The sequence below is a fragment of the Saccostrea cucullata genome, unplaced genomic scaffold (genome assembly GCF_032062105.1).
Source record: "Saccostrea cucullata isolate Sc308-1 unplaced genomic scaffold, CSIRO_AGI_Scuc_v1 ctg3286, whole genome shotgun sequence".
Classification (NCBI taxonomy): Eukaryota; Metazoa; Mollusca; class Bivalvia; order Ostreida; family Ostreidae; genus Saccostrea; species Saccostrea cuccullata.
This window is the reverse complement of record NW_026919308.1, coordinates 39808-54334: the sequence shown is the minus strand read 5'-3', so window position 1 is coordinate 54334 and position 14527 is coordinate 39808.

The following is a 14527-nucleotide window of genomic DNA, read 5'->3' as shown; positions in this document are numbered from 1 at the left end:
TCATATTAATTTGAGCATTTTTGTAATTATTAAAACAGTGAATCTAGTCATCTGGGTTATCTGTGCTGCGTCGTGTCAAGGCCGATGACGTCATATTTGACGAAAGACTTTCTTCTATTACTCGACTGTATTGCTATCAAGTATTGTAATCTTACAAGACTTTATAAATAATTGATAAAATAAATGAATTCAAGTTGTTATTTTCGCATGATCAAGTCGTTAATTAATTTTTGTGGCTTGTTAAATTTCAATGACGTCACAATTAAACTTCCAATACGGTGTACAAGGAATTTGAACTCTGACCTTCCTTAACATAACTGACAAATACTTGAATTGTCAAGGTTTTAAATCAGTCAATGTTTTTCATTAAGAAAAATTATAATCCTAATACAAGGTCTAGAGCATAAGTATCCTCTCCCATGCCTTAAGGTGTTGAACATATTTCGTGATACAAACATTTTGTTTTCTTTTATTTGTTGTCACCTACGACTTGAAACAGATCATTCACAATTAGAATACAGAAACATATAAAAATAATTTTTTTTTCATTTCAAAAAAAAAATCAAAATTGGGAAGAAAATCTTATTTGTATTCTAGCTATAACCGCAAAAATGGTACCCTTTACAATGTACACATAGATTTGAGACATTGAAAACTGCTTAATAATCTTGATAATCTTAACATATGTTTCTTTCCTCGATGTTAATGTACGTAACAATTGCATTGGTAAATCAACAAAAGTTATACTGTCTGATACATTTTAATTGACCTTTCAATTTCTTCTGGAACATACATGTATAATGAAACATATGGAGATAAAGAACAGTATTCACGATTACACAAGCGGCAAGAAAAAATAAAATATATGTATGCATTACATTAAATACAATTGTTCCGGTAAAAATATTGACGCTAAATATTTTTTGATTAATCAAACTCTTCTTCACTTTTCATATACGAATGTTAGATATAAGTAGCTCCAAAAATAAATAAAAATACATACAAGACATGTAATTACCAGTCCATTTTATTATTTTTGCAAATTGTGGCCAATTTATGTTGTTACGTAGTATAAAAAAAAGAAAAAGATGAATTTCAAATGAATTTGAAAGTTTTTTCAATGTTATGACTTTTTCTGCCATTTTATTTCTCTTCAAAACACATAGTGAGTTTTTTTTTTTTTGTGGTTCGAATTCTGCTGTAAGTAAGTAACACTGTAAGTAATGTTAAAAAATAATCACTTCATTTCCGTTAGGATATTACTGCCAGTCGTAAAAAGAAAATAGGGTTATAACATATTCATTGTGTGCTGTTCTTAATTTTTAAGGATGTTCCACTCTCACAATTTCGATAGTACAAATATTCCATTTATTTTCTTCTAATAAAGTATAAATTTACCAGTTATTGCAAAAAAATGTATAGGTTGACATATTATACACAGGTAAGATGAGAGACATAAATAAACAGAGGTATATGTTAAAATAAGAAAATTGTACATTTTTTATAACTGATAATATAAAAATTATGTAAAAACTGGTTCAAGTGCAAAATTCTTATGCTGAATATTAATAAGTACTTTCTACTTAGGTAGACACTGTCTTAAGCAGGATCTTGCATATTTCAAGGCGAAATGATAAAGGGTTATTGGGGAGATAGATAAGTACCGTACAGATTATATAGATAATTTAGAGATCAAACGTGCATATGTGATTAAAGTAGGAATGCCCCTAATAGAACAAGCTTCAACATATAAATAATCAGCTTTTAATCTATGTTCAAAATTCTGCCTTTTTAAAAAAAACTTGAATGCATTGCTCTAACAGCAAAGAGTTTTCATTGATGTTTCCTGATGTTTGTTGTTTTCTAAATTTACCCGCCCTTAATAATTTAGGCTTTTTTCTTAAAATATTGTAATTATATATAATTTGTTTGCATCAGGGAAACTCCAAAACAGGGCAATTCAAGAATGAAAAACTATAGAATGTAAATGACCGGTGTATTAAATATAGTTCCGACAGTAAATATTGTGATGCTTTGTATCATATAGTAAATCTTGTAATGTATGCTATTAGAAATAAAATTCATATAAATAATTCAAAAACAAAAATGATAGCATGACTTTCGTTTTCACTTGGATAAAGACATTGTAAAGGTATGACCATATGGATAAACAAATTTATAATAAAATAAATATATAAATAAATAAATACATAAAAACAAAGTTAATTAGTCAATCGCATAGCAGAGCACGTAAGAAGATATGCATAAATCAAGGCAGCATTTAACATCTATCATAATTTAAATTGCTTCACTTGAGTGCCAATGTTATCATCCATACAATAGCACTTACTTTATTCCTCCCTTATCCGAGAGGATAAAATATTGGATAAAATATTTGCGTATACCTACGGCACGACTCCGAGTATTATCCATAAATGTATTTTTGGAGGAAAACACAGATTACAGGCACAGCAATAAGGTATATACAAACACAGCATATTATCATGAGATCTCTCTTCAGTTCTGATTCTGAAAAAAAAAATTCAGTATTTTAATCACAATAAAAGATAAAAATCATTTTAAAGGAAACTATAATGATTTTACATATATAAAAATTACAAAGGCTCTTTAAGACCAGTAAAGAAAAAGAAAAAAGATGTTTTTGCGTTCAGATGTCAAAATTATTAAAGTTAAATGTAAAAATTGCGTGGTATGGCATTTTTTTTCATTTACGCTCAAAAAGTTTTGTTTTATTGCTCATTTTGAGGCAGCTGGTTGAATTCACTATCCGTGTACACATCATGCCCTACACAACTTTGTAATTAGTCATTTAGTCATTCTTATTCTGTTAAAAAACTAAGGGGCATTATTTTGATGAATAGACTTTACGACGCAAACATTTACGGAGTTAAATGGTAGATAAACTTTCATTTTTCGTTTCATACGTACGGACTCTATTCGGAAGTACATTTTCTCTTAGGGCGAAGTTTATTCGATTATTTGAACTATGGAAAGCAATGAAATATGCAATTGAAATTCAGTCAAGAAATCAACACACGCCCTGTTTGTCAATTTTTTTTCCTTTGTATTGATTTGTATTTATTGCATTGCGAATATTCAGCATATTATCGTTCAGAAAGAAGTTTCAGATTTTACAATTTCTGTTCAGATGTATTTAAATTTTTTTGTATGACGATTTAAAAATATAAAGTGTTTGTCACAATACATAGCAAAATACGTAACATGAATAAATGCATGACTACACTTGTAACTGTTCTACTAATTGCAAGATACTTAATTAAAGGAACAAATCAAACCGGGTAATCTATGTTCTAAATAATATTTTAAAATACATACACTATAATAATACCGATCAGTAGATTCATTTTTATCAAATTAAAAAAGTCGTTGCTTTTAGAATAAATTTCGCAATCGAATGTAAATTTATCCGAAGCTCTCAACAATTTTACTCATACACAAATAATCCTAACGTTTATTTTCTTTTAAATCTATTGGTTTGCACTGATTTTATTCGTATACATGTATTAGTTTCTGTAAGGTTCCAAAATTAGCAGCTTTACTTTTATATCTGATTTTTAAAATTATTTTGCTGAGGTATCGAAGATTATTATTACCTGCTAATAATTGTTTATCAATAGTAGTTTCAATCGGCTTTTTGTGATGAATTAAAATATATTCGAATCGAAATAAAACACAACTACCATCATGATGATTGATCTTGTGTAAGTAAAAAAAAGCATACCACCCATGATTGGTTCTCGTCATCAAGTGTGCAGATCAAACTCTTAATCAACCTTGAAAAATAAGATAGATGATAGATTTAAGGTTTAAAATACGTAGTAAAATTTACTCTTTTTTTACACATATATATATTTTATGAATTAACAACAGTTTAAAAAAACCCACAGTGAAGTGTATTGATAACTTTGACACTAAGAAAACTAAAGTGAAAAATGGGGATAACTTTAATACTTTTCTTTACTATAAAGATGAATTTGATTCACTACAGTGATAATTTTCATAAAGTAACTATTCAGATATACGAGGGCCTTGTACTTTATATAGATACTTTATACACGTACGTCTTGTTTATATAACATTGATTGCTGTTATTAACCATTAAAAAAGGCCAGTTAAACTAAATAATACATATTTAAGTTACCTACATGTAGTAGAAGTCTTTCAAAAATACAATATTAAAAAGAACTGAATGCAAAGAGTGAATTGCAAGCAAAGTGCGTGGAATCATTTCATTGGTAATAGAAGACCTCAACAGATATATTTCGTATATCAAGATAATCTGCGAGACTGATGAATAATGTTCCATGCGCGTCTCGACAATCATATGGAGACGCTACCAATTGCGGGTGGAGGGCTGCATATTTTGACAATCACTTCCTCGACATTCAGGCTCACTGGGCAGTGAGGAAATTTTTTTTCGTGTCAGTACCTACTGTGACACTGGACCTCAGTTTATACGGTCTCATCTGAAGAACTAATCTCCATGCCCCACAGAGGGATTTAAACCTTCAACGTCAGGATTTATTTCTTACTTCGCAACTCCAGAGCAGATGTTCCACTTTTGTGCGACTCTATAGCAGACGCTGTATCACTGCGCCACTCGTGTGATGATGAACTATATTCTTCACTATAAAATCTTCAAACACTAAAGTGAAAACAGTGAAACTAGGAAAATTTTGAAATATTATATTGATCACTATGAAAACTTTATGTTAATAATGTGATACTAGTTTTTTGGCACTACAAACTACCTTTGGCACTATATAATTTTGAATAATGTATATATAGATGTGAACTATAGTGATAACTGAAAACTGATTTTAATACTATATTGGAATTTTTAATTTACTTTAATGTAAACTTTGACACAACGAAACCTTTTTATGTTCTATAGTGGTCTATTATTAATTTGATGTACCATAATGATAAGTTTGACGCTTTTAAATTTTTTTTTTATCGAGACATAAAACGTCAAAGATTCAGCAATCTCTCGCTATGTGGTGCCTTAATCATATTGTAATATATTTGCTATATATTTTTTTTACAAAAATATTCAAATATTTAAAAGTGAAGTTTTTTTTTTTGCCCTACCGAACATCGAAACCTTTTTCGCTGAAAAGTTTTGGACACCCAAATCCACATCTATACCCCCAATTCCTTCAATGAAAATCTTTATTAAATAGGTGTTGTTTCCTGGAAAAGCCGATCCTCTGAGAATTAAAAAACCCTAAATGTCAATGGAAAAAAGTTTCCATACCACTATGATCTAAAAGTTTCATGAAAAGGTAAAGACCGTGTCGTTAACGAGGTCTCGCTTGCAGAATTTTGGTAAAAATGACACTAGTAATAGGGAAAACGAAACGAATCAAAACAATTAGGACCTCAATTGAAAACGGAAAGATTTAAATTAAGTAATGTATATTTCGAAACAGAATACTTATAGATTGCAAATATTTATGTATGTGATTCATTGATACATTGTAATTACTTCAACATTTCTTTGATTTTTCGCTGTGTTGAAATGTAATATATGACCGACTACTCCATATACTTTAAAATAAATTGACCTGGCTGTGAGATTTGATTTAAAAGCAATCCAGGCTAGTCCATTACGCGTTCCATACCAAATATTTCAAATAAGAAGTCTTGATATTATTTTTTTATTTATGGTAACGCTATAATTTTCGGTATGTTGGTCTATAAATAACAAGAACATGATGAACAGGAATTCTACCACGATTATTGCCGAGATAAAAGAAATGCTGCGGACATTATTCTGCAATAAATAACGAACGTCATAAAAAAAAAATTATCAGATCAGAAACACTTATCAAACCTGAACAATTCAAATGCATTTTGGCTGTAGAATGAAGTACTTCTTTAGACCACATCGATGTGTCGTCTTTTGCAGTATAAACACTGTAAATTGCATTAAGTTGCTGATGACTGTCGGTTTTTATAGCTAAGCGGGGCTATTCCACGGACCTCCCTACTCATTTAAACAACGTCATTTTAGTCCCAATAAAGCAGTAAAACGGGAAAATGGTTTTATTATTGTATATTCATTAAAATTGATCAATGCATATTGCGAACAACTTTGTAATTTAAAAATGTTATTTTTAATGCAACGAAACTCAAATCGTCTGCATTCCATACACAGGTAAGCAAACAAATTTTCCCTCTGGTGTTAAATGGAAAAGCCTAATCAAGGCATGATGACCTCATTAGTTTCTCTATAGAGGGAACGATCAGTCGATTTTTAGCGATCTTAGTAGAATGGAAATAAAGTCCTTGTTGTCGTAAATGATGCAGGATAACCTCCTCAGTCTCGAGATGTTGCTTGAAATATAAAAGTCTGGGCTAACGCCTCGGCTTTTATCTTTCAAACAACATTCCGAGACTGAGGAGGTTATCCTGCAACATTCACGAAAATGCGGACTTTATGTCTTAAAATAAAGTAACATCCGAAAATAAACGTAGAAAAAAACTTAAATACTTAACAACCGCAGATGCATAATCTCAAGAGAATTACCTAAATCAAAGATAGCAGAAGTTACACTTGAAAGATTAGACTAATTTCATATTTCACTGAGATGTAGAGAAAAAAGATGTTTATGTGTAACGCTGATGCCCAGGTACGACTTACAGCTAGGATTGAAGATTTTTTTTAATGCAAATCACTCCATGGTCAGTTTCAACATGTCAAAATCGTTAATACCATATTACCTTATGACGTCACAATGAGGCAAAACAGACGTTAGCAAAAATGTATCGGAAAGAGCAGCAATAAATTCAAACATTGGGTATATTTTTGGTGCTTTCAGACAGGTAAAAATTTAATATAAAGAATGTTTCTAGGTTTAGTGTGAAATATTGGTGTGTAAACACACAGACTTACACGTAGGAATATTTTTTCATGAAGCGCTAGCTTTCTACACAAAAACACACACTAAACTTAAAAACAATCCTTAATTTGATCGATAACCGCACGCCAGTAAAATTGATAAAGATGTTCTTGAATTGTTGTTCTTACTATTGGATTTAATGTTGCAGAATTTACGTTGATGAGAATACTTAAGGTAGGTCCGTACTTTCAAAAATTTATGTCAAACTATATTTTTATTTGAATACCTTGAGTCACTCATAAACTAACTTAAACACCCATAAAAGACACATCTTTGCTGGTTAATTTTCATACGACATGTCTCATATGACCTACCTCTTAAAATTGAATAGTCAAAATTGAACATAAAGAAGTCCGATTTTATATTTTATTTTGCTATGCACCAAATCACATCAAATTTATGTTAAAACTTGTGGAAATCAAAAAATTAATTTTCCAGGAAAAAGAATTGGAATTTTTCACTGGAAATATTAAAACATTGATGTTGAATCTGTCCACGTCTATAAAAAAAAATCTCAAAAAATCTTTTTTTAAAATTCTCAGAATCTAAACTGTTTATGTGCCATTTTTTATTTAAGAATATTTTGAATTATCTCTACGGTTATCAAAAACATATATTTTATTATTGTTGACCACAAAAATGAAACAGAAGAGCCTTTTGAACACGTATACCCCCTATTTCGGAATGTCAAGTTTTTTGATCATTCTTTGCAAAATTAAAAAGAAAAGTAAAATTTAAAAATGTTATATATGCTAAAAACCAATAACAGTAGATTTCTAGTAAGTTTGTTAACAAAAATAAAATCTTTGGGTCCACAAGGGCAAATAAAAATTACGTGTCTTTGTATGTACTTAATGACACAAAGATCCTATGAATAGAGTGCTAAGTGTCAATTTCCATAAAAAATGTAATAAAATTCCTTTTTTTATGCACAATGACACTATAATAAACTAGAGGTATTGTGAGCAATAAGCTTACTAAATGATACACTCGCCTCCAATATGGTTATAATGGCAAAGCCCATGTTTTGCTGTGGCCGGCAAACCCAAAATGTGTGTCGGATCAAAACATAAATTAGGAGACGCACAATGACAATATGTAATAAAAATTCTGTGAAAGTTTCATCAAATTGCATTCAGTGGTATAAGAGTAATTGCGGATAAGAGATGGGTACCCTAAAGACGGACAGACGGACGAACAGACGGACGGACAGACAAACATTCCGAATACTATATACTTCCCCACTTTTCAAGCTTGGGGTATAATAAATATATACTTGCTGTATTATTATCAATCATCAAGAAAGATTTTATTTCTATAAACAAGTGATAATCAGAATTTTATATTGGTGTGTAAAATAAAAACTGGATTCGTAAAACTATGGACCTTCCTTAAATAAAAATGTTATAAAGTTGATGAGAATACTTGAATTTAAATGTTAAAAAATTATATTGAAGGTTTGAGAATATGAATTATTACACATGTATTTCTTTTTCTAGAATTTTAAATTTGCAACTGAAAAATGCGATTTTTTGAATGCATGTTCTTCATGATTTAAAAAATGTAAATTTTGTAAGTATGAAGGATAACCATAATCAGAAAAGCTTCCATGTCATGTTTTATCTTCTACCTTGTCTCCTACCTAATAACGTAAAATTACCAAACTAAGTGTCTACCTACACAATCATACAAGTTCATTCAGAAACAGAGAACTTTCATCAAATAATAATAAATAACATCATAAATAACAGATATACTTCTAATCTACCTTATAAATACTAGGAAGAAAGGAGAAACATGTCAATCTTGTATTTACCTCTGTAGACCTATACGCCACTGCTTATTGTTTGTAAAACCATGTTCTTACATGTACGTTAATCAGCACATGTACATTTTGCTTTATCTTTTATTTGAACAAGTTTATCGATGCGCATTTATTTCGATAAATAAACTATAAGCATTAAATTTTTTCATTAACAATGGGACCTAGGTTTTAAGTTTTGAAAGGAATATCAATATCGCCAGTCACTGGTGCACGATATGTTGAGCGCTTGCTTTTAATCGGAAGGTCGTATGTTTCGTAATAACCAGTCAAATAATATGAGAATTCCAAGTTAATTTTTAAATAGAGATACTGATGGCTATGATCCTGATTTCAGAATTGAATCCCCAGGTTCTAAATATAAGGAGTTAGCCAACTGAAAATGTTTACAACAAGTATCTTAATTCTCAAAGTAATGTGTATTTTCCAAGGACATTTCTTTACAGGTCATCATTATAGTTTACCATATAGTATAGGAACAACTATAAAATACAATATCCAAAAAACAATGAGTTGAAAAGCTTATAGTTAAATAAAATGATATAGTCCAAAAATCCACCGATGATTCGGTCGGGTAAATAATACTAGTATCCCAAGGCCATGTGTTCCGAGGCCATTGTATGATCGACATTAAGCATACGTTATGATCATTTTTACAAGACTTATGATATTTTTGTTTTATCATATTATTTCTTCAATTGCTCCCCCTTTTTTAAAGAAAATTATTCCTACGTAAAGCATTGTTGCAACCACTATTGAAATAACGACCACTATTGAAATAATTATATCAATAGTGGTTGAGAGTGCATTTCAATAGCAAACATAGTAAGTAACCACTATTGAAATACGACCACTATTGAAATAATTATATCAATAGTGGTTGAGAGTGCATTTCAATAACAGACATGGTTAGTAACCACTATTAAAATACGACCGCTATTGAAATAATTATTTCAATAGTGGGTGAGAGTGCATTTCAATAACAAACATAAATAGTAACCACTATTGAAATACGACCACTATTAAAATAATTATCTCAATAGTTGGTGAGAGTGCATTTCTATATAATAACCAAAGGTTTAAACCACTATTGAAATACGAGCACCACTGGTATAATTTTTCAATAGTGGGTGAAAGTGCATTTCTGTATAATTACCATAGGTTTCAACCACTACTGAAATACGAGCACAACTAAAATGATTATTTAATAGTGGGAGAAAGTGCATTTCAATATGGTAATCATAGGTTTCAACCACTATTGAAATACTTCCAGTATTGAAAGAAAAGTTTCACCGCGTCAGCAACTTTTGAAATGTTTATTTCAATATATGTTGGATTCATTGTTCAAAGTTCTATTAAAATCAAGAATTTTATCCATATTGAAAACTTTATTTCAAAAGTGAACATTATTTCAATAGTGATTGCAACATTGCAATATGTTTGTTATTGAAATTAATCTCAGCCACTATTGATATAAATATTTCAATAGTGGTCGTATTTCAATAGTGGTTATTACCAATGTTTGTTATTGAAATGCACTCTCAACCACTATTGATATAATTATTTCAATAGGGGTTGTATTTCAATAATGGTTACTTACCATGTTTGCTATTGAAATGCACTTTCAACCACTATTGATGTAATTATTTCAATAGTGGTCGTTATTTCAATAGTGGATGCAACAAAGCATGCTCTCTTATATGGAAACAACTGAGAGATACAAACCCTCTAATTATATAATAGTGTTGCATTATGCATGTACTATGCCTAAATAGTAGGCAGGGTTTGACACATGGTGCACGAGCCGGAGGCGAGTGCACTATGTGTCAAACCCAGCCAACTATTTAGGGATAGTACATGCATAATGCAACACTATTGTTATTATTATGCTGACTGTTGTAATTATTTATGCAGCAATCCATTTGAATTTTTCCTGAAAATATCGGTGCTAACACAGCGCACTTGCAAGAACTCATTCAAAATTTTCATGCTAAAATTGGTTGCATGCTTAGTTATTTTAATTGGTTACTAGTATTTTCTCTAAACAAGTCAGGATTTTCTGTCCCAAAGCAACTCATCTTTATTTTCTGTTTTGTTAGTAAGACTTATTTGTTTGCAGACGTCGATTCTCATTGATAATTGTCTTTAACACCCTTCAATCAAGCGTCATATAAAAAAGCGTTTTAATGACCCTACGAAATCAGTTCATCTAACGATCTGTATGTAATTAGTTTGAAACTTTGTTGTACATATTAATCTAATGTTCCTTAGAATAATATAACTGTTTTCAAATAAAATTTGTCTATTTTCTCCTTCTTGTGTCAATTGTATAAATTAAGTTTATATATTTTATAAAATTCACTTAATCAGTGATTGTCTCTGTGGCGTAATCGATAAGGCATCGGACTGACAATGGCATGGTCGTGAGTTCGATCCTCAGCGTGTGCACTGAAGAATTTTATTCAGTAAGTAAAGCCGTGCACTATTTCGGCATAGTATGTTTACGCTATATAAATCCTTAGACCACTATGCGAGAATAGTAGGGTATGGGTTATATAGAGACAAACTGACAGGAAGCATAATAATGTAGGTGAAAGAGGCATATTGCCGACAAGTAAGCTAATGCCCTGTTCACAGGGAGAGTTATATTGAATTAAACATAAGTCACTGCGAATTAAAATTTAACTGCATTCACAAGTAGAATTTAATGCGAAATAGTTTAATTCTTATTAATTTACTGCGCATTAATTACTTCGCATAAGCTCCATGTGAACGCTAAGCGAAGCTAATTTGAATTCAGTTTTGATGCATGCGTACGGCCAGAATTAAGTCACAGGCCAGATGGTTAGATTGAGGTTTCTGTGTATTTTTTTTTGAAAAATAAAGGAAAATTATGTAAACTACAAAATTATCTATATTCACTTTGAAAATTTTGTCAAATCTATCCGTTTTGCATAAATGAGGTGATTTGATTTGAACATATTTTATTATGTAACAAATACATAAATGGATTGGGCAACAGGCATAGCCTATATAAGCCCTCTCCACAAATGACGTTATTTACAAATGACATCATAATAGTTTTTACCAAATAGAATTAGATATTAAAAATAATTTGCATTGGTTTACTTCGCATTAGCTGTCACGTGAACGAAATTTAATTAGATTTTTAAAATTTGTATAAGTTTGCTTCGCATTAATTTAATGCGAATTAAACTCTTCGTGTGAACAGGGTATAAGTTGACGATTTATAAGTTGGGGTCACCACGTTTAAGAAGCCTGTATGTTAGGTTTCGATTAACGTCTTTTTTAAGTAAAATATCCAAATGTTATACAGATGTGTCAGACTTTGTGGTATGTTTTATTTCAAATTCACTAAGATACATAATTTTCGTTTCGACAAATGGATGTAATTATCTATTGCTAATTGATAAAACTCCATACGTTGTCGAAAGAAAACATTTTTTGATATAAATATCTAGGAAAGAATAAAAGGACCTACTGTGCATTTTCTAATTGAAAATCGATCCACAGATATGTTTAAGGATACATGTAACACACATTAAAGGTGTGTTTCTTGGTATTTGGTCTTGTTTCTATTTGTTAACTTAATAATGTCCTTTAAAAGTGGAATACCTAGTTTATTCTTTTTATCAAAAAGGGTTATCAAGGTGCATGATCAATCAATTTTCGATATCTAAAACTAGTAGCCGTTATCTTTATTATGTACACTAGATGTGCATTGAGCCTTGTGATAAATGTTGTTTTAAATATATACAAGTAATACCATTGAAAATATGTCTGTTATCTTAATAAGTTTATCAATATCTAAATTTCAATAAACACTTCAGAAATACAAACAGTTATGTAAGATGCTTGAGATTTTTACCTTGTGACAAGTAAAGAAATTATTTTTAGATGGCTTGAGTAGATTGGTTTGATAAGTAATTAAGGAATATGGCATGGATGAGAACTATTTTGGAAATATTACGTCATTAATTAGGTACATTTCTTTGTTTTGTGCAGAAAAGTCACAAAAGGACTCATTTCTGTTTCTGTTTTCCTTCAGCAAAAGGTGTCTGCAGCCGACGCCCATTTCACTTTCAGCGCATATCATGTCAAATGCTTTACAACATCACATATATCTCGAAATCTTAATTTGCAATGCATGAAGTGAATGATTTCTGAATAAAAATTCCGCTAAGAATTGCGAAGAAATGCAAGGTTAATGACGTCATAATTAGCATTTATGAGGTCATGTTGGCAAACATATTTGTATGTTTTTACTGCATAAAATTAAATAATTCAGAAAGGAAGACAAAAGTACAGGGCTGGATTTGTAAGAAACCGTACCTTCTTCTTTTCTTCTAATCACTCTAAATAAATTCACATGCGTGGATTACACTTCTCGAAAAGGTCAAATGAGGGACTTTTTCAAATCATTATCATAGAGTGATGAATATTTCACATATGAAGAATCATCTGTAATGACACATTTTAAGGAATAAAAAACATAAAATCTACATATTCAATTTCGCATTTTTTTATCCGCTTCACTATAAATATTATAATTCTGAAAACAAAAAGGAGGGTCCACCCCAACCCACCCCTACACACACACACAAACACTCACATGAATGCGTGTTTTTTTCCGTATTTTTTTTTTAGGGTTATGTTTTGTAGACGAGACGGTAAGGGAATTGCTTGTGCCTAGACAACTAGAAATCTCGTCTGCTGTATAGCAGAGTTTTACCAGATTGTTTATAAAGTTATTGACACCTTTATTTGAAGTTAAGTCTCGTACATCAGTACAGATTGCAAGGACAATTTAAATGGACATATCTTCAACATAATTGATAATTATTCAACTTTTAAGATATGAATTTTTACTATAAAGCCATTTAAACGGCGACATTTTTTATAGTATATATTTAATATGATGTGTATATTTTTATTTTTACACTTTCTCTGTTATGAGAGATGGTTTAAAAAAATACATTCCAAAAAGGAACATTATATCATCAGTTAATTTCTTTTAACGAAATAGTATATAATTATTTATTAATACGTCTATATTAATTTTTCTTAAGGTTATATGACAAATTTAGAGTTTCCTTTTGAAACGGCCTTATTTCTATTAGCACTCAATTGCCCCATTTTAATTCACTGGAGCCGATGACTCGAGTGATTTTTTTTCTGATTTATAATTTTTACGTTGTCTTCCTTTGCTGTGGTCGTTAACGTTAACATTTTATATTTTCATCTATTTCACAAATACCACCTGACCATTTTTACACATGTAACCAGTGCAGTAATGACAGGGATGTCCGAAGGCTTAAAATGCATTAAAAAAACATTTTATTCTGAGCTTGATTTTAATTTCAATTAGTAATCCTTGTTTGAATTGGCAGTCAACTTGTGATTAAAGTTTAATCAGGTATTGTTATAAAGCAAATTTGTGATAGCACATGACTTTGTTGATCACATAACGGCCATTTATGATATTCTTAAATGTTTACGAAAAACTCAACTCACCAACATAAGAAGGGGTATTTTCCTTTTTTAATCACGATTTATACAAAAATGGATAAACAATATACAATCCTCATGTAAAATTCCGTTAGAGGACATATACATAGATACTTTTCTGGTAGAATTACACATAATATCTTCAATTTATCCTTGTTAATTACTTGAGCCAGTCAAATATAAACGGTTCATAAATTCTTACTCTGTGTACGGCCGTATAAGTGAAGCG